Raw genomic sequence first — 20,151 nt, 5'->3', positions numbered from 1 at the left:
TAAGCAGGATTTCTTATCTCCACTTACTGATATGGCCAATCGGATTAGATGGCAATCATAGGACACTGATTAGGGTTTTTGCTGTTTTGTATCCTCATGATCATTCAAACCCTCAGACTCTGACCCTCTCTCTTCAGCAGGTGAAGAGAGTTTCAGACAGACCATTCCCTTGATCTATCCTTCATCTCTTCTTGTCTCACACAGGAGATAAATGCCATGAACATCACCTTCAGGAAAGGTAAATTCATTAAATTGTTTGATTGAATATATGGATCTGGTATAAGCTTTAGTTTGACATTGTGTTTAGATTTCAGTAGGTATAACATTGTGGCTACCATTATATGAAGTGCTGGTGAAACCAGTGGACTTATGCTAAACATGATAGAAAGGCAGAGCTAGCGATACAAATAAAGAAGAAAGAAAAGGTAACCATATTAAACAATTCATAATGTCAAATGCTGACATTTTTAAGTACTCCATGACTATTTTTGAAGTGCTTGACATTTTATTCAGTTCAGCTATGCCAAATTGGGGGCTTAAACTAACAAAAGGGCTTTAAAAAAGAAACCACACACTATACAAAACAAATGTAGTATAGTATAAAGTTCACAAAGGGGTTAGTCTACATATAAATTGCATCATCTCAAAAAGTGAATAAAGGAGACCTCTTATGGTCTCTTTCCTTTTATCACTTTTGTTGAATCTATTAATAAGGTTGTGTTTGTTTCAGATATAGAAGAATGTTGGAAATGAGAAAGAAAGACCAAAGTTTGTGCTGTAATTGTATCAATAAAACTGAATGAATTATGCAGACTGTAGCCTTTAAGAAAAAACAGTTGGAATTCATATTTAATTAAACCTCTCCCTTTGCTACATAAATTTAATTCCTGTTTCTGTGACTACATGGGAATGTCTTCAAAGGGTAGTAGGAACACATTCAAGCAGAACATAACTCAGCTGAATTTCTTAAATTGTAATTACTGAATTACTGACTAATATTGTAATAGGTAAATTTTGCTCAAGAGAATTCATAACTCATTTTTATCTGACACGCTGTATTTGGTTGTAAGATTTGTCTTGTAAGATGTCTGTTAGTTTCTCTTGTTCTGTATCCCGTTCAATCTGAATTACATCTTTTGATAGAATTTCCTCTGCTTTGTAAAATAGCAGATCTATTTTATAAAGGAGAGGACTTACATGGCCACTGTACCTTTATTTCAGAACTATTTTTAAGTTGAAGATAGAAACCTCTGAAATGGCAAAAAATTAATAAATATTAATAATTACTCTATTCTATATTGTCAGAATGGCTGCAATTAAAATACTTTTATAGATTTATGTCAGTTTTCATGTCTAGACTTTCTGGGATATAAATAACTGTCACAAGTGAGTGTTAATTGTTAAAATAGTGTGAGTTCTCTGAACTGAAGGATTCTGTTGTGTACAGACTTCTTTTTTATTTCCTAGAGATTTTGAGATTTCAATAAAATGGAAAGCTTTGAATCGGGGTTTAGATGCTTTTCCCCAATGATCAGCATGTTCCTTTTCTTTTTCCATCATCTTGTTATTGACCCACCACTATTTTTTGAGATTCTGTGCTGCACTTAAAGCATGTTTTGTAATAAATCCAAAACTAGGTTGATCATTAGTGCTGAATGTTATGTCATGTTAAGTTGGTTATGCAAAGATGTTTTTCTGTCTAAATAGTTCTGAAGTGTTTGCAGTGTCAAGACCTGTGAAGCATTTCCTGTACACCATTAACATACAGCAAATCACTGCCTGTGGCCAAATTAAAGTGCTTTCATCAAGCATTAGGATTGAGGGTTCAGAAAACCCTCAGGCTGACTCAGCCTTATGTAACCACATAAAGGCTGAAAGAGGGCTTTTTTAGTGTCTAGGTTCCAACATCGACATGGCGATCAGCATACCTGCAACATTGCACAGAACAATAAATATCATTCTAAGTCATGTACGCATGATGTTCAACAAAACCCCCATACTAATGATATGATATACTATCTTTGACATGGACACTAACGAGATCTGAGTTGATTTAATTAGATTCTAGATTCTTCATTAGCTGCTGATCATCATTGCAACTTGCCAAGAACACAGACAGTGGCCACAGTTTCTTAGAGAAACTTTGAGACTGTCCCTAATCAAATTTTTTGTCACTGGATATTTTTACATATCTTTTGGAACAAATTCATGGCTCCAAGACTGTTGACTTTATCTCTGTCTTTTGTATGATTGTAGACCATTAGAGGTCCAGTGAAAGATGAAGTTTAATGGAAATATTTTGATTTCACTGTTATGAATGTTGGGTTTTTTTTAGGAATCAGTGGTAGTTAGTTGCTTCTGTATTTGGCCAGCAGCATTATGATTTGCTGAAAGACATTTTTTCATTTTATGTCAGTGGATAGGCTTTCCACCTTGAATCCTTAAAGTACAGTGTACAGTGGATTGTTATTCACACCTTTTATTTATTTTGCTACTACAGTATTTAATGAGTTAGAACTTCAGTTTAAAGGCTCTAACCTCTTTAGGATTCCCTTAGGTTGTCTGTTCATTTAATGAATTATACAGTATTTTTTGTATTTTATTTATCAGTGCTCATAAATTATTTTTTTAAAAAGTTTGTAGAGTTAGCTGTTGCAGGTAAAGCTTATGGACAAGGAAAACTCTGCAGTCTTAGAATGTCAGAATTGCAAAAACTTACCAATAAATCTGGTGCTGTGGTGGCAGGTTTGGTTGAAAATATTAACATTTAATTCTGATTGAAATCAAGTAGTTGGATTTACTGAAAAGCTGTACTGAAAAGGTGTGTGTGATAGAAGAGATAAAATAATTAAGGCAGAAGATCCCACATTAAACGATTAGAAGTAGCACCTAAACTTTCACTTGGCAATCAGAAAAGCCATTTTGCAAGTTGATTAAATATAACTCTACAAGTTTGAATTTAAATCTAGTTCTGGCATTACTTCTACTGAATTCAATACAGTATTCAAAAGATGTGACACCTTCTTGTAATTTAGTTCTGTAATGTCATGTTTTCATCTGCAATTCAAATTGAGTTGAATAGCTCACTTTGAGCTTGGCATATGGCCATAGTCAATCCACCATTGCCATTCTCAGGGTGTAAGTGCAGTACATTGTATAGCAGGTGTTTACAGCCTAACACATTGGGTGTCTGGCTTCAGTACTAAATAAATTCACATGCTCCATGAAAATTTGATGTGCTTGAGTTAGTGATGAAATAGGGTGAGTTAGGAAAAGTCCTGTACAAATATGCGAAACAATTGATGATGCAATTTTAAAAATAGATTTGGCACCAGAATCAAATTAATCTGATCTAACTTTAAGTAATTTATCAAATTTGGACTCCGTAATATTCATTGTTGTTTACTTTCACCGAATATTAAAATCTAATAATTTAATTCAAACCCAGTAGTGAAATCATTTCAAAGAAGTCATGTGAGTTCAAAAAAGAGGATTTTTTTAGCTTGTGTAAATTGAATTCTAGCACTTTGACCCCTTAATCCCAGGTCTGTTTTTCCAAAAATGATAAAGTACACTTGAAAAGACCAAAAAATGACACTTTCACAAACAAATCAAAATACACAGAGGCAGAGGCTCCACGCACGAACACACAGAGACAACAAACAAGCACCAGTGGTCTCCTCTGAACTCTATGACCACTCATTTAGTGGGAAGCCAGTCTGCTGATACAGTAAGGCCATTGGTTGTCTCTCTCCCCTCCTCCTTCCCCCTCCTCTCTCACTGCACATGCCAGTGTCCCTGGAGCTGAATCCTCAAACAGTCTGCTTCATTCATGAAACTGTGACGTCAGCACAGCAAGCCCTTTCTGCTGCGCCTTTTGCAGTGGGTCTGCAGGATCGAGTGGGTGGAATTTCCTCTGCATCGTCCTTTCATCTCCTCCTTCTCCATCCTCCTGTGTTATTTTTTTTTTCTTCTATACTGTGCTGAAGAAGGAGGACCATGCAAAGGAGCTCTGTCTGCTGTAAGTAGCCAGCAGTCCCGTTGCTCAAACCTGCTTTGATTTATCAGCAGACTACATTGTTTGTGTGGCATTGTGTTTTTGCTGATTGCGTTTTACCATATTAGCCCGAACGATATGCATGATTTGATCTAGTTGATTTTTGATGCCCTTAGATGAAGGACAGGCTGTGACAGAAAGAGCATTATTCAAGCGCTCCTGCAAAGCAGATGTTTTTCGGTAGACAGGCTCTTGAAAAGATGCAGAGATGTTTAAACCTTTTGTTGGAGAAACAAATAGCAGCATGGGGGACATTATGAACTGCTTTCTCCTCTGTCTCCAGATTTGACTGAGATCTTTATCCATTTGTAATAAGCCTGCATTGTTGCCAGGTTCTAAGCTGGATTTACATAATGGGGGCAGGACTTTGTGCAGCATCTGTGGTCTTTTTGGTGTACAGACGAATGCAGACAGAGGATCAGCTGAAATTAATGGCTCAGGTGACAGACAGGCTGCAATTATTCTTTGATATTGCTACAGCAGGGGGAGAACACTTAGTCGTGGATTTGCTTTGTTTTGTCTGTTTTCTTCCCTTGCTGGGCTCTTCAGTAAAACCAATGAATAATAACTATTTCTAATATATCGACATTCATCAGCATTCATGTAAGTTTTATATATCATGTCTATATATTCTCTGGTACCATATACTTTTTTTGTTGCATGTTTTGGTTTGGGTGAGCTACAGTAGGACATTCTGTGTTGAACGGCAAGTTTATTTATTGATTTTGTTTTGTGGAACTTGGTCTGTAATGCTAAGCCAAATGAAGAAGTCTGCAGTAGTGTTTGCAGTCGATTTGTTTTTGGCCTAGCCCTACAGAAATGCCAATTTTAGACTTGAGTTCCTTATTATACAGTATGTCATGTGCTCCTCTGATCCTTTGTGTGGATGGTAATTATAATCATCTTGTGGAAGACTTCTTGCAATATGGTATTTTATGTTTTTCTGTATGACATCTGATGTTCCTGTAGTGGCAATATTTGTGTTTACAAGCAGGACAGTCTTGCCTTCAGCAGTTTAAGATTTTCCAATGTCCTTTGCTACTGGTCTGAAATCTTAACATTTAAAAGGTTTAGCCAGTTTGGCAAACACATAGATGTGGCCCTGTCATTTGTACTGGTGAGTCATATTATTGAAAATAAAATGTTTCAGTACAGTTATCCTGAAACTTACAAGAAAAAATGGCATATTTTGATGGCTGTTGGTAGTTTGGGATTTTGCATGTTCCAAAACAGGCAATTTTTTGCAATACTGGAAGGAGGAGGCTGTCAGTTTTTGCAATACTGGAAGAAGGTTAAATAAATTGTAAGATCCAAACACACATACCGGGTTTAACAGGAGAACACACTGCAGGGAATTTAAGTAGTGTTTGAGTGTGTGGTGTTTCTGAGGCATACCTTTTTGAATTTTTTGTGCTGTGGCGACAGCTGATCATTGTTGAGTGCTTGCTTTACTATATAGGCTTCAGCAGGTGACGCATAACGCCAGCAAATGACAAGGCATTGAGGTCCCCGCATTCTCATTCGTGATTCTCTCGATGCGCCCCCTTTCTGTTCCAGTAGAGCAGAGGGCCGATGGGTTTTATGAATGAAGTTGATTTTGTTTCATGATTCCAAGGTCTTGTGTACAGATGGAGGTTGTTAGTGTGTGCATATAAATATGAAATGTCAAGGTGTCTTGTCTGAAATTTAGTTATATTCTGACTTCTACAGCTTAAGGTTTTTTTCCATTCCAGCCTTACAGAATCTCTCACTCAGTTTTGGGTAATTAAGAATTTTAATTATGACAGTCAGCACATCAACCATTTTTGCTTCTTTGTATATCTGTGACACACTCCTCACTCACCTTTTCCACAAGAGTTTACTGACAGTCAAAGCTCCAACTTTTTATTTCAGGCAAGCATTTATCTTACTCTATGCTATGTACTATGGGACTAAAGGTAAAACAAATAATTTTTTCAATGTATCACTTTGTATTAGCAAAAATAAAAGCTCCTGTGGTTTCAAATGTTCTGTACAGACCCCTGATGTATACCATAAACACAGGGTATTCTTCCACTCTATACCATTGTAAAAAAACATGAGGATACTACTAAAAGGCAGACATTTACATTACTCTCTGCCTTTCATACTGATACTGTGTTTACCATGGGTTTTCTCTGGGTACTCCAGTTCTCTCCCAGGTTAATTGGTTGTGCTAACTTGCCTTTTCCAATGGACTGGGATCTCTACCTCATTAATCCACACTGTCTGGAGTAGGTTGGCCAAAAGGCTGACACAAATATTGCTTGTATGATGTTCAGGTGAAGAAGTAACTTACTGTACCAAACTTATTTTGTTTCTTTTAATTACATTGTTTGCACCCCAAAATAATCTTAATATAGACATCTCTTGATTTATGAATGTGATTTGTTCTATGAACATATATATGATGAAACATGTAAATCTAAAATTAAATCACAATTACATGTAAAAGCCTCTGACTTGTTCCCAGGTCTCACAAAAATATATCCCAATCTCCCACATTTTAGAATTGTATAGTCATTGGAATAAGAACAATAATGCTTATTAATGATGATTATTTTTGAAACCTAGTTAACATAATAATGAACTCTTGTATTATCAAATAGTGTTAATATTGTACAGGATATTAGTTACTATAATGTACTGTGTAAATATCTTATACAATAAAAAAACTTTGCAATAACAGACTTCAGATTTAACAGACAGGATCTGCTAAAGAGGAATTTTATCTGTAAAATCAGAAATACTGGACCTTCCTATCAATAATGGAAAAAGTACAATAGCTTGTGGTAGCTAGTACAATGACATACTTGGTTTATTCTTAGAAATAGGACGAAATAGAACCAATAAAAGTATAAATGAGTTGAAAAATATTGTATGTGTACTAAACAGTGATTACATCACAGTTTGACATTTTGGGGATAAAAGAGTGTATGTAACATGATGCAATTGTCTAATGCTGCAAGGCAGCATGTTTGAAATTCAGGAATATCAATGGTCAGTTGCTTATATGGGTTTTGTGTTTCAAAATGTCTAGCAAATTTTATGCAGTATAATTACAACACAAAATGAAATCTAGAGATTTTATATTAATGAAAGAAAGGCATAGGAGCAATTTTCATTGACTGTGTTGACTGCAATTGCCAAATATATTTTAATGACAAATTTATAGGGCTAGCAAACATGATTTCGCAATTGTAGTTGTGTGCATTTGCAATGCATAATTTTACAAACATTTGGCAATAAGTGACACACTATTTCCTACTATTAATGTTTTAAACCAACAGTTTACTGTCATTTTATAAATTATGTTAATGTTAAACCTGGCACTGTTAGGCACATCATGACACAGACATACTGTACTTGTTTCACCGGGACCTTTCTTTTTTCTCTCTAAATTTAGAATTGCCCGTTGTTTTTGTTTTAACCAGTAATTTGGATTTGCGGCTTACGAACCCATGGACTACACGGGTAGGAATAAGGAAGTGTAGGCAGAGTCCTCTGGCCCGCCAGCCATTGAGGCACTCACTTTTAACATTTTACATGCAACACAGCCCCGTACCAAAGGTTCAGCACTGACTGGACAAGAAACACATCCCTCACCAATAGTACATCATACAAGCATCCAGGAGGTCACAGGTGTTGCTGAAAGCCAAGGGAGCCTTGAATGACTAATCCTATCCTACTCTCACAAGTGCTTGTGTTTCACAATTGGCTGAGCGTCGCCACTTGGGGGTTGGGGACTGAGTCCCAGTTAGTCAGTGGTGTAATTCAGGCTCAGGACTGTGATAATAGATCTCGGTTTTACATCCTTTGAGCCATTCAGGAAGCCCCAGCATCTTTCTCTCAACTCTATTGCTTTTTACCTTTCTCCTGCAGAAAAGGAAGAATCACTTCCATCACTGTCATCAGAGTCATCTTTTCACTTCCATGTCCTTTACTGTCTACAAGTTGTTGTCATGTAGAACAACAATAATTTGTTTAAAATTTAGCTTTCAGATTGTCATTCAAGTTTTTAAATTTGAAAATAAAATTAGTAATGAAGTAAAACTAAAAGACACTAGTGTTTTAGAGGCCTGGAATTTAACACTGCAGGAAGATAGGTCTTTAATCTGTCCTTTGTCCAACAAGTACTGAAAGGTCATGTGTCTGCTTTGCTGTCAGCTCTGGACTTTTTTCCTTGTGTCTTCGTTATGAGCCAATGAAAGACTTAATTGGTGCCAAGACTGAAAACTAGACCTAAACAACTAGGTAATTTTTTTCCCAACTGAAAGAAAACGTAATCCTTTTTTAACTTGAAAAAACAAAATATGTTATGTTATAATATATGTTGTATGTTAATCAAAGAAAGATCATTTAAAAATTAAAAGATTAAAGAAACCATGCGCTTATAGACTTATTTTGACCCTAAAATCATAGATCTTTCTTACATTGCAATGTGGAATTTATATCCTGTTAATTGTTTCAGAATAGCGGTTGAGAAAGGCTGTAAAAACTAAACTTCCATGGAACTACACCCAGAACTTTAAAGTTAACTTTTTCTCAGTCTTTCTGTAGTAATATATACAGTAGTTAGGCTGAAACAATGACAAAAGCGTAAAGCATTATTACATGGACTTATTTTGATTTTTATTGTAAATCATACTTAATATACTGCTTATGAAATAGACCCTAAAGAGTATCACTAATAATATCAGTAGATATCATCTTTAGTAAGCTTAGAGCTGGGGATTAAGACAAATTTATGAAAAAATAAATTGCATTACATTCTGCTTTTTTTAAGAGCACAGTAACCATTGGGAAATACTAAAATTATCCATTTAGTTATTTTGATGAAGAAACTAAAATTGTTTTGTAGAAATTTGTAGAATCCTTGTAATATAACAGTTTAAATCAACTGGCTTCTGTCTACTGCTGTGCCAGTTTGACACAGCAAATAACTAATTGCTATTGTTGTATACAGTCCCCTTTTCTTTTCCTCCTTTGACCTTTTCTGCACATGACAGTAGCTAAATGTGAATAGAGGAAATGTGAAGAAAGAGCAGCTTGATATTGCATCCCTGTTTGTCTCTCTCATGCAGAGGAGCCGTTGATTTATACTGAGGGTGTTAATGAGAAGAGCAAACCTTCTGGAAGATGAAGAGGAAATGAAACTGCACTATTCAGTGAACTGTAGGGATACAAGTATCTTGGTTCCCGTCTTTTTCACACTCAATATAGTAGCCTGTGGCCTACAGAAGGGCTTGAAAATGTCAAATGCCTGGAAGCATATGCCTGCCGAAAGCAGAGACTGGGGGCAGACATACAACAGAAGGCACTGGATAATTCTGTGCCAGAGAGGCATAGAGAGAATGCTTTCTGTGATAAAATGGAAGCTAAATTGCCTCATTGTTCAGGCAGCAGATGTTTTCTCAAAGTCAGCACCCTACTGCTCATGACAGGTTTCTGCTAATGAGGCCATGAGTGACATTGCCACTTATTCTACAGTTGCTCTCCACATTTTCGCTTAGACAAGAAAGAAAATCAGTCCTAGAGAAAGCCTTATCTTTGTAGAAAATTATGATGACCTTTGTGCAACATCATACATTATTGTTGCAATTTGAAGGGATGAAATGCTTTATTTATGTGCCTTGGAAAATGAGTACTTATTGTACACACTATAGCTGTGTGAAAAGAAAAATATCATTGAGCTAGAACTGAAAATAAAGTTTATTATTGTATTCATGCAGTTTGTTTACTGAGCATATTTTTGTGGTTTAGACATTGCTCCAATTTTGATTTAGGCCTTTTTCAATACATTTCTTAATCCAGGGCATTGTTCTTAGTACAAATGGCATACTCTAACTGCTGAAACATTCCTGTTTGAACTTTTAGTTTAATATATTTAACCTCTTTTGCTGAAGGCTGTTAAACTGATCTGTAAAGAAATGTTTTAAGAAATAGGCTGTGTGAGGGGAACATTTTTGTAAGCCTGTGTGAAATAATTTGTTAGGTTAACCCTCAGTGAAGCAGAACACCAGATTCACAAGCATTCCTCTGACTAATAACAATTAGTCACTTAGCAGTTGCTTTTTGAACAGTGACTTACTGTACAGAGTCTATGAAAAAGAGTCAAATATGAGCAACTGCTCTTAGAGAATTACTTACCCAGCTTAATGTCTCATCCAAAAGGCATTACACAAGGAGGTTCTGTGCCCTGTTCGCGATAAAAGTAAGATCTAGGTATGAATTGGGAACCGTGTGGTGACAAGCTTAACCATAGGATCTTCTTGTGTCTAAAATTACATACAATTTAGAACTCAGGTTCCATTCTTTCACAGTATATCTGATCTTAAACATTAGACATTAAACTGTTAAGAGAGTTTTGTACTTATGCAGATAAGCAACTGCGACTCTATGGTTCTGCAGTGTTGGTACTCTTCCAGTGCAAGACGGCCTGATTTGATCCATATTCCTGTAACATACAAGTACTTCTGTTTGAAACACTTCAGTTTGATGATTACAAAAAAGGGATCACAAATAGTTCCCAGAGAGCTACAAAATGTCATAAAAGAAGAATAAGAAAGATCATGTGAAAATATTCTCTGATCTTTTGTAAGTAGAGAATAATTTGTTGACTGAGTAACTGTTCTCGGTCAGGTAGTGAATTTCAAGCAAAGATTCAACCATGAAAACCTAAGAGCTGAATAAACACTGAATAAGAGAAAGGCATAAAAGCATTTCAAAGACTAATCTTTCTTTGAGCATGGTGAAGTGGAAAGCACCCAGTCACTGTCTGGATCAAATTTTCTCTTCAGACTGAACAGTTGGGCAAGGAAGAAATTGTTAAGGGATGATGCAGCAAGGCTAATGATGGCTTTGAAAGAGTTACAGAGCTCAGGGGCCAAGATGGGATATAATGTCAACAATATCCTTGTCATTCCACCAAGGTCTTGTCTCAAACCCCTTATGGGATTTACAACATAGTACCTAAGTGATGCAGACATATGGCAAAGGGGTTTGTGGAGTGATGATACAAATTTGAAACTTTGTGGTCTAAATGCAAAGCACTACATCTGAACCCAACACAGTGCATTGCACAGACATCATCATCCCTACTGTCAGGCATGGTGGTGGCAGCATTTTGTTATAGCTTTTTTCTTATTAGCAGAGACTGGAAAGCTTAACAAGATGTAGATGGAGAAAAGTACTGGTAGGTCTGAGAGGAACACCTGCTTCAGACCCTAAAACTGGGTCAAAAATTCACCTTTCAGCAGGATAGTGATCCAAATCACAAAGCCAGAATTATACTTCAGGGCCTTTAGAATAAGAAAGTGAATGTGCCCTAGTCAAAGTCCTAACTTTAATGCTATTGACAATCTATGGAAAGACTTGAAAAGTACTCTCCCTAAGCTGTTATTATGCAACTTAACAAAGCCTAAGCAAATCTACAGAAAATGCACTAACCCTTTGCAAAGTTGGTGCTTTCCCATAAAGACTTGTGCTTTAACCAAAGCTAAAACTGTAATTTATCCTCAGTATCCTCTTCAGTTTGAACATTCGGGTTTTGAATAAAATATTACGTTTTAAAAATGCATCATTAACAGTATGCTTGAGTATGCAAAGTTTTATAACTTCTCTAATGGAACAGCGTTGGAAAGGTCTGAAACCTTTTGCAAAGCACTGTATCAGTTGTGTTATCAAACTGTGACTACGATTCTTTATGTATGCCACCATATTTAGTAGGTTATAAATGGCAGATTTTCCTGTGCTTGGCTAAGACTCCTATGAGTTTACAGTTTTAACATCAGGAGCTGTGTAAGGCTTCCATTAGGTGGAAAATGCTATTGTTTATGCTCTGGCTATGTAGTGTGGTGAAAAACAAAGTGATTCTCGAACATGTTTAATAGGTCTTGTGAAATTATTTTGCATACTTCTTTGGCTGCAATGAGGCCTGTAATAGAGAAATTAACGGATTCACCATCGGCAGTTAAATAAATAGGGTGTTAAAAAATTGTAACCAGTTATTAATTTAAGAAATACAATAAGTGTTGGTTTCTTGTGCTTAGGGGTTTATTGGGGGTTGACTTTTTTTTTGATAGCCTTTCTGTCCCTCAGTCTATATATTATCGGATTAAGCCTCGTTTACTCTGTCTCCCTCTCCTTCTCTTTGTACTGTCCTGGATCTTCGTTCTCCCACAGGAGTTATCAGATTTAGAGCACGGCTCAAGTGGATATTGATTGTTTTCAAATCAGGCCTTGTAGGCATGTGAAATTTTAGCCAACTTGGAGTGCCTGGTTTACGTATTGAACACACCTCCTCACACACCTGCCTCAGTGGCTCTACTCATACACACCTTTAGTTTTTAATAAAATGTATTTTTTTATTAAGTGTTTACAGCTGTGATGCCTACTTACTATTGGGAATTCCAAGTTACAGGATATGGCCCCTTTTTATTACGATGAAATTGTGATTAGTTGGTTTATTATATCTGAATTTTCTCCCTATTTTATTACATTTCATAAATTACATTACAAAAATAGTTTTTACATGACTATTTTAACATATTTGGGGTTAGATTGACATTTACTTTGCTAAGACACTGCAAAATAAAAATAAAAAACTCAGTGTTAATCGTAGGGTTTTGTGTTAGGAAAGCTCCTTAATCTTACCCAGTACTCTGAAACCTGTTGGGCAAAATAACTTGTATTAACCTTTGTAGCACTAAAACACTTCAGCAATTGCATTTTATAAATGTAGGAATGACTAGTCCAACATTTTCCATTATTGTTACTTTCACAAGTAGAAACGCAGAAACACAACTACTCACATGTGCACAGGAATAAAAAATACAGCCTACAAAAGCAATCTTTCGTAAAGAATTAAAAACATGCAATTCCAGGGCTGTTCTAAGCCTTATTCCAGGAAGTGAATAATCCTCTTGTAGTATAATTCATTGCACTACTTTTGGTACATCATTTTTTGCTTCATTGGAAAAGAGAACCCTCAGAAAATGAATGTACTAGTTTTTTTTTTATATCGGCCTCCCTACACAATGCCATTAGTTCCACTTCACAACATCTTATATTTGAATGTCTATTAGGCATCTGTGCTTTACAGTAAACCTACAGGCGTTTCTTCTAGGATAAGGAAAAGCCATTTAATTTTCCTTTGTCGTGTGATGCACAGTAATCTGCTGTTTCTAAACCACCATATGGTTTTCCACATAAAATATAACCAACATACTGGTAGTTCAAACAATGTACCTACAAGAACCAGTATTCTGATTATATCCAAAAATGGAAAGAAGATTGTTTTCTTTTTTATGTTACTAATAACTAAATGAGCATAATGTAAGCTTTGCTTGCAGTCTGCCTAATCATGAAAACAACAATAAAGGCTGCACTTCTTTTAGACAAGATATATATATCTAATGAGGGTCTAATATTACTTGACACCTTTAAATATTTTGCTCTATATCAGAAATATCAAAATGTAAGACTTTGAAGGTTCAAGGATTTTTAAATATCATCTGTGTTTGTAATTACGGTGATATAAGCCTTAATTTTTTGTTAGTCTGAATGATTTATGCTGAAAATTACATCATATAGTTTAGTAGCAGCTTCCATTGTTTGCAGGCCAAAAGAGAGAAGAGATAAAATCACTTTATTGGCCATATACAATTTCTTGTATTACGAATTTATCTTTTCACATACCCCAACTTGCTCTCCATGAGACACACAGACAGGGAGAGAAGCTTGGGGACAGAGCGCAGGGTCAGCCATTTATACAGTGACCCTGGAGCAGTTGGGGTTAAGGGCCTTGCCCAGGGGCCCAACAAAGTAGGATTCCTCTGCCGGCCATGGGATATGAACTGGCAACCTTCGAGCCACAGGCGCAGATCCTTAGCCACAGAGCCACTGCACCGCCCGAAAGTTCTTGTCTATCTTGTCCTACATAGTTTGCTAAAATACAGTACTTGTAAGTGCAGCAGTAATAATTGGATAGTTTAGTTTGAATACAATCATCATTGCCATGTTAGTGTTAATAAAAGATATCAGTGTGGCTTACAGTATAACAGGGACAGAAAATACTTAAAGTACAGGATACATGTGAAGTGTCCAGGTACCTAGAAATATTATCGTTTTGTAGTATTAATGTGTCTTTCAAAGTTGTACCCTTCTTTTTCCATTCTCATTTTTGCTTTCCATCATATGTACTTTAATTCAGTAAGGAGGCCAACAAATGTTGAAGGGGAGAATGATGTCCTTCAGCACTTCTGATGTCTGTCTTCAGACACCAGCTGAGACCTATAGAACTGTAAATGATACCAGTGGACCCAGGTTTTGCTGATAAGGTCCAGCCATTATTAATGGACTAAAAGCCACTGAGAGCATCAATAATTCACTATGGACTCTGATTAATGTTAGCCCTGCTGCCCTCTCATTACCAGACCTTGGAATGCTACTGTCCCGATCACTTACATTTCTGTCTGACTGAAGGGACTTAATTAGGAGTGCAGCTGATAAAATCCAGGCAGGGGGATATGGAAGGAAGGGGAGTTGATGGGCATCCATTACCAGTGTTTACTGTCTAAAATGCTTAACTAATTGGTTTCATTCCACAAATTGTTCAAGGATGGGCCTGACATCTACCTTCCATGTGGGACTGTACTTTTCTCAACTGTCCACTCTTAAGAATTTAACTTTTTCACATAAGACTTCAGGTGAGACCTTATCATTTTTAAGTGATTGACATTTCTTCATAAAGAAATACATCAATACCCAGTAAATGTGAAATATTAATCTTCTTCTTATTAAAAACATTATATAATTGTTATTTTCATATTAGGTCCAGTGTATATTTTCATAAAATTAGTTATTTGAAGTCCTACAGTGGCTGCACTACATGCATTGTGCTTAGTTTGTATAATAGCTCAAGTCTGTTGTTTGTACCCACAGACTTGATCAGGGTTGCATTTTCATACATATCTTGTGTTCAAAAATAAAAGAACCTTCATATGTGAAGCTTTCTGTTAAGTCATATTGTGAAATGAATTTACTATAATGGAGTTTTTTGTTGTACTTCTTTTGGCCTTAGGCTGGTGAAAGATTACAGCAAGTAACCACTACACCCTGGTGTGTCTTTGAGCAGCTTTCCATCACAGACTCTAGGACCGAGGGGAGAGGAAGCACATTGCCTACAAAGTTGTCTGGTCTCTTCAGTCTCCTTCCCTCAACACTGACCAACCACATTCCCCCACCCAGCTGTCTGACTGAAACCTATCTTCATCAAGAACTTCCAGGGTGGAATTACAGAGTAACATAAACACAAATAAGTTCTCCTGTCTCGCACATAGAGAGAAATGATTTATAGTGTTACCTGAGAGAGCTGTCTCTCCTTCCTCCTTATCTTTCAACGTCAAATCATTGCAGCCCCATAGAGAAACAGTCCTGCATAATTCATGGGCTCCTGGCAGCTTTGTGGCTCTCACCAGTCTTATGTTACCCAGTCCAGAGGAGTAGCAAAGTGGGTTCAATGTATTGTACAAAAGGCTAAAGGTCAGAAAACAACCATTGTTCTCTCTTGCAAGTGGACTTTGTATCCCTTGATTACTGGAAGTAGGCTTGTCAAAGCTAAACATTTGAACAAGGACATTTTCCATTTGTCTTAGAAAGTCTCCTTAGGGTATTACATTGTTATGTGCAGTGCAAGTTCACTTTGTTAAGGAAAAGAAAAATTAGTTGTGAGAACAAGTTCAGTTTTCAGTTCAGTTCACAGGTCAGTTGTGAGAAAAGGTTTGTGAACCCTAAGGAATTTTATTGATTTCTGCATGAATGGCTCCTAAAATGTGATCTGATCTGATCTCCATCTAAGTCATCATAATAAATAAAGACACTCTTATTTAACAAACAACATACACAAACATGTATATTTTTGGGATGTCTTGCTTCAAAGGCCTACTTCAGATCACGCCACAGCATTTCAATGGGATTGAGGTCAGGACGCTGACTTGGCCATTCTAAAATATGGAATTTCTTCTGTTTGAGTCACTCTGTTGCTGATTTACTCCTGTGTTTTGGATCGTTGTCATGTTGCATGACCCAACTTCTTTTGAGTTTTAGTTGATGGACATATGCCCTGAAAAAATATAAAGTTTTGGTAATTGAATACTTATGCAAAATGCTGAAAAAAGTTTGTAAACCATAACGATAAATAGTAATCTCATATGTTTACCAATATTTATGCAAATATCCCTAATATTGGTATATAGTTACTAATTTCAGACCTCCTAAAACTGAATGATCTCTGAAGAGTTATTGATGCTCATCAATCCAAAAGGGGTTACAAAACCATTTCTAAGGATTTGGGACCCCACCAACCCAGTGTGAGACAGATAGTGTACAAATGGAGAGGTTTCAAGTGTTTCTCCAATCTTTCACAATCACTGCCCAGGAGGTTAATGGAAAACCTTGGTGAAAACCGAACACTGCTTTTAAACATTTAAACAGCATGTTTGTTGCTGGTTTGTTCCACCAGGACCTTGACAGCTTACCATTTTTGACACACCCATGAATTCTGCTTTGTATCATAAGATTTTAGAGGAGAATGTCATCCATGTCCTGAAGCTGAACCAAAAGTGGGTCTTGCAAAACAATGATCCTAAGCAATCAAACCTATAAAAGAATGACTGCAAAAGAAGAAATTCTGCTTTTTACTATGGCCTAGAAATGTTGGAATGTTGAGGCAGGACCTAAGATGTAGCTGTCCTATTGGTTCATATACCTGTAAAATCCCATTCTTCTTTGATAACGTACTTTGCTGTAGAAGGAACTGCAGGAACTGAGAGCACCAGGAGGAGGAACTGACCAATACCACATTCATTGAGATATGTGTTCCTTAATCATCTGAGCACAAACAACAAGGGCTTGGAAATGGCTATAGTAATAATTCCCCCAAACATCACACAGCCAAACATGTTTGCTCTACTCAACAACCTGGAAAGTCAGGACAGCAGCTCCAAAGATCTCATCATCACAGATATTTAAGTTCAGCCGTCACAACAATGTTGTTAAGTGCCAAGTAAACCAAGGACACATGAAAAAGGGCAATAGTGGAGAAGTGGTTGGAAACTACTTTTATTACTGTCAAGAACACTGATATCCACATCATAAACCCAGTCAACAACCATATTCTGTCTCTTTGGATCTGAGGTGGTTGACATTGTACATAGAGTAGACAGGCTCCTGTCAAAAACAGGTGAAGACACTGTTTTTGTTCATGTTGAGACAAATGACATTGGCTTAAACAGTATACTTTCCATAAGAAAATCGAATCATGGAAACCATGTGCAGTGTTATGTCAAATCTGTATGTACCTAAATGCCAGGAGATCTAGGAGCGAAATACAAGAAATATAAGATACTGAGCTACTGGGTGATTGTGATAAAATTAAAATCACAGATGCAGTAGATATAAAAAGTCTAGACACCCTTATTGAAATTGCAGGTTTTTGTGAAGTAAAGCCTTTGATATGCAACCAGTTTGTTGTAGGTTTTTTAATTTCAATTATTTTTCCTAATAAATATGTATTTGTTTTTCTCTTGAATTCTGTTGGTTGCAAGGTCACATTAAAGATGGAAAAATGTCTGACATGATCTTGATTTCTGGCTTTGCATCACAAGAACCTGTAATTTCAATAAGGGTGTGTAGACTTTTTATATCCACTGTACATGGCATGGCAAGAGTGAGTGATGATTGATTGTAAGGTATTAATGGATGCACGCTGTTTTGGAGAGACACAAAAGGGCATTCAAACATTACTGTATAACCTAAGCTACAGTAGATCAATTAAAGATCTCAGAAACTATATGAGTTAGACTTGCAAAAAATGAACAGGCATAGTGTAAGGAGGAGGTATGCTCCATTTACGCATCAATTACAAAAGTTTAATATAATGAACTCAGCAATGTATGAGCAATGACAGAAGTGGTTATGATGTGAGATTTTGTATTTTCCTCTGAAAACCATTAGGGATATCAGCAGTTAAAAACTGTAATGGTAGACATGGGTAACAATTGTTTTCTTTGAAAGACAACTCAGTTGTCTCAGCATGTACTAGAGGGAATGACTGTATTAATCTAGTGTTTGAATATAAAATACAGTAAGGAAAATAAATATGAGAAACCCATTAGTTATAGGTCAATTCCATATGGCAATTCTGTGAACCATGATGTCCCAGGTTGGGACCAGCCTGTTCAGGGCCACCTTAATAATGTGTACAGATGGAAATTAATATCAGAAGTAGCAGCAACCTGTTATGTTCTGTGTATATAATTATATGCTTCCTGTTATGTATACTATAAGATGCAACACATCTAGCTATGTAATCATACAGCTACAACAACTCAACCAAACATGGTGTCAATCTGTCTGCATTATAAAGTCTACCTACCCGGTCTTCCTTGCAGCAGATCCTGTTATCGAATCCTTTTTTCTATACTATCTTGATGAACAGAGTAGCCAGTCCATATGGCCTCTCTTGAAACACTGATGTCCTTAAATTGTAATTGATCAATTTGAACTTTGTTCCCTGAAGCCACTGTGACTTGGATTGTGTATGGGTACTGTGTCTGGGAAGAAATCATTGACATATATTAGAAATCAAAAGACCTGAAGTACAGGTTTGATTTTTGCAGTCTTCTTCAATTGTAATATCGCCAGAATTATATAGTGGCAGAATTGTCAACATGCTGTGCAAAAATCTGTTATATACACAAGAAATTGAAATTAACATAAAACAAATTATTCTGAGTCAGAGATCAAAAGGTCAGCATTTACTTTTAGGATATATTTTTCAACCAAAGCATACTGTATGTTGTGTTCAGTCTCCCAAAATCTAGGTGAGGTGACCATAAGTAATGGGACACTTAACTTGAAGCAAATTAAAAAAGTGAAAAAGTCAGTATTTTGTTGCAAATCCCTTGCATGCAATAACTGCATCCAGCTTCCATCCCATTAACATCACCAGACTCTTTGTATCTTTACTTGAGATGGTCTGCTTTAACTGCAGCCTCTTTAGGTTGTTGCTTGTTGGTTGGGCGTTCTGCCTTAAGTCTTCTTTTGAACAAATGAAATGCATACTCAATTGGATTCAGATCTGTTGCTTGACATAGCCAGTTTAAAATGTTCTACTTTTTCCATCTGATGAACTCCTGTGTGTTAAGCATGCAATATGTTTCTGGTCATTGTACTGCTGCATAATGAACTGCAGCCCAAAAAATGTAGTGCCCTTTTTTCTTACATTTGCATACAAGATCTGTTTATCTCTGAACTCATCCTACTGCTGCCATCTTCAGTTAAGTCATCAACAAAATCCATTGAGCCTGTTCCGGAAGCAGCTATACATGCCCAAGACCAGTATAGATTTAGACATACTCCCTCCACCGTGCTTTACTGAAGACGTGGTATACGTATGGTCATTGGATGTTCCTCTTTTTTGCCACACTTCAGCATTTCCATTACTTTGATAGATGTTTTTTTTTTGGTCTCTCCATAAACCAAAACCGTGTTCCAGAAGTCATCACAATATGTTTTTGCAAATTCCAATTGAGCTGTTCTATTCTTGAGCTGCTGATGAGTGGCTGACATCTTGCAGTACAGCCACTGCATTTTTCTGGTGAACTCTCCTGTGGATTGTGGTACTCGATATTTGCACACTCTGATCCCCACACTCTGGAGGATATTTTTGATTTCACTAACAGTAATTTTGTTTTTTTTCTTTACTCTTAGAAATATTTTTCTGTCTTCCACTACATTTGTCTTTTTGGGCTCCCTTCATTTCTTTCCCTTTCCAGACTGTTGATTTTGCAATCTCAAGAGTCTTAACAAATTTTCTTTCCTCTCATTATCAGAATGGCCTTTTCTGTCATAATGAGTTCTCTGATTTGTATGTTGGTTTTTGCTGACAAATTCAAGTGAAAGACTTCAGAAGCAGTTTCAAAAGATCTCACCATGTCTAGATCTTTTTGTATTTGTGTGAAATTTATGCAACATGCAACACCCGGGCAATTAGAAACAGCTGTAAACCCATT

At 36.5% G+C, this 20,151-nt stretch overlaps 1 protein-coding gene across 6 annotated transcripts in view; it reads left to right on the top strand.

Moving 5' to 3' along the window:
- map3k13 (mitogen-activated protein kinase kinase kinase 13) overlaps positions 1 to 20,151 on the top strand; it is an 89,729-nt gene that overhangs the window by 27,470 nt on the left and 42,108 nt on the right. Inside the window, exons 2-3 of one of the 6 annotated variants that reach the window (XM_015359165.2) lie at positions 141 to 238; positions 3,794 to 4,021. The exons of 1 other annotated variant lie outside the window; for it this stretch is intronic. The gene's annotated coding sequence lies outside the window, so the exon portion shown is untranslated. Of the gene's footprint in view, positions 1 to 137; positions 239 to 3,793; positions 4,022 to 4,595; positions 4,661 to 20,151 lie in introns of those variants that run through there. 4 more of the 6 variants (XM_015359163.2, XM_015359167.2, XM_015359164.2 and 1 more) reach the window with 4 other exon arrangements.

The sequence above is a fragment of the Lepisosteus oculatus genome, chromosome 12, assembly GCF_040954835.1.
Source record: "Lepisosteus oculatus isolate fLepOcu1 chromosome 12, fLepOcu1.hap2, whole genome shotgun sequence".
NCBI lineage: Eukaryota > Metazoa > Chordata > Actinopteri > Semionotiformes > Lepisosteidae > Lepisosteus > Lepisosteus oculatus.
Note: the sequence above shows the minus strand (reverse complement) of the source record. Positions and strands in the feature narration are given on the sequence as shown.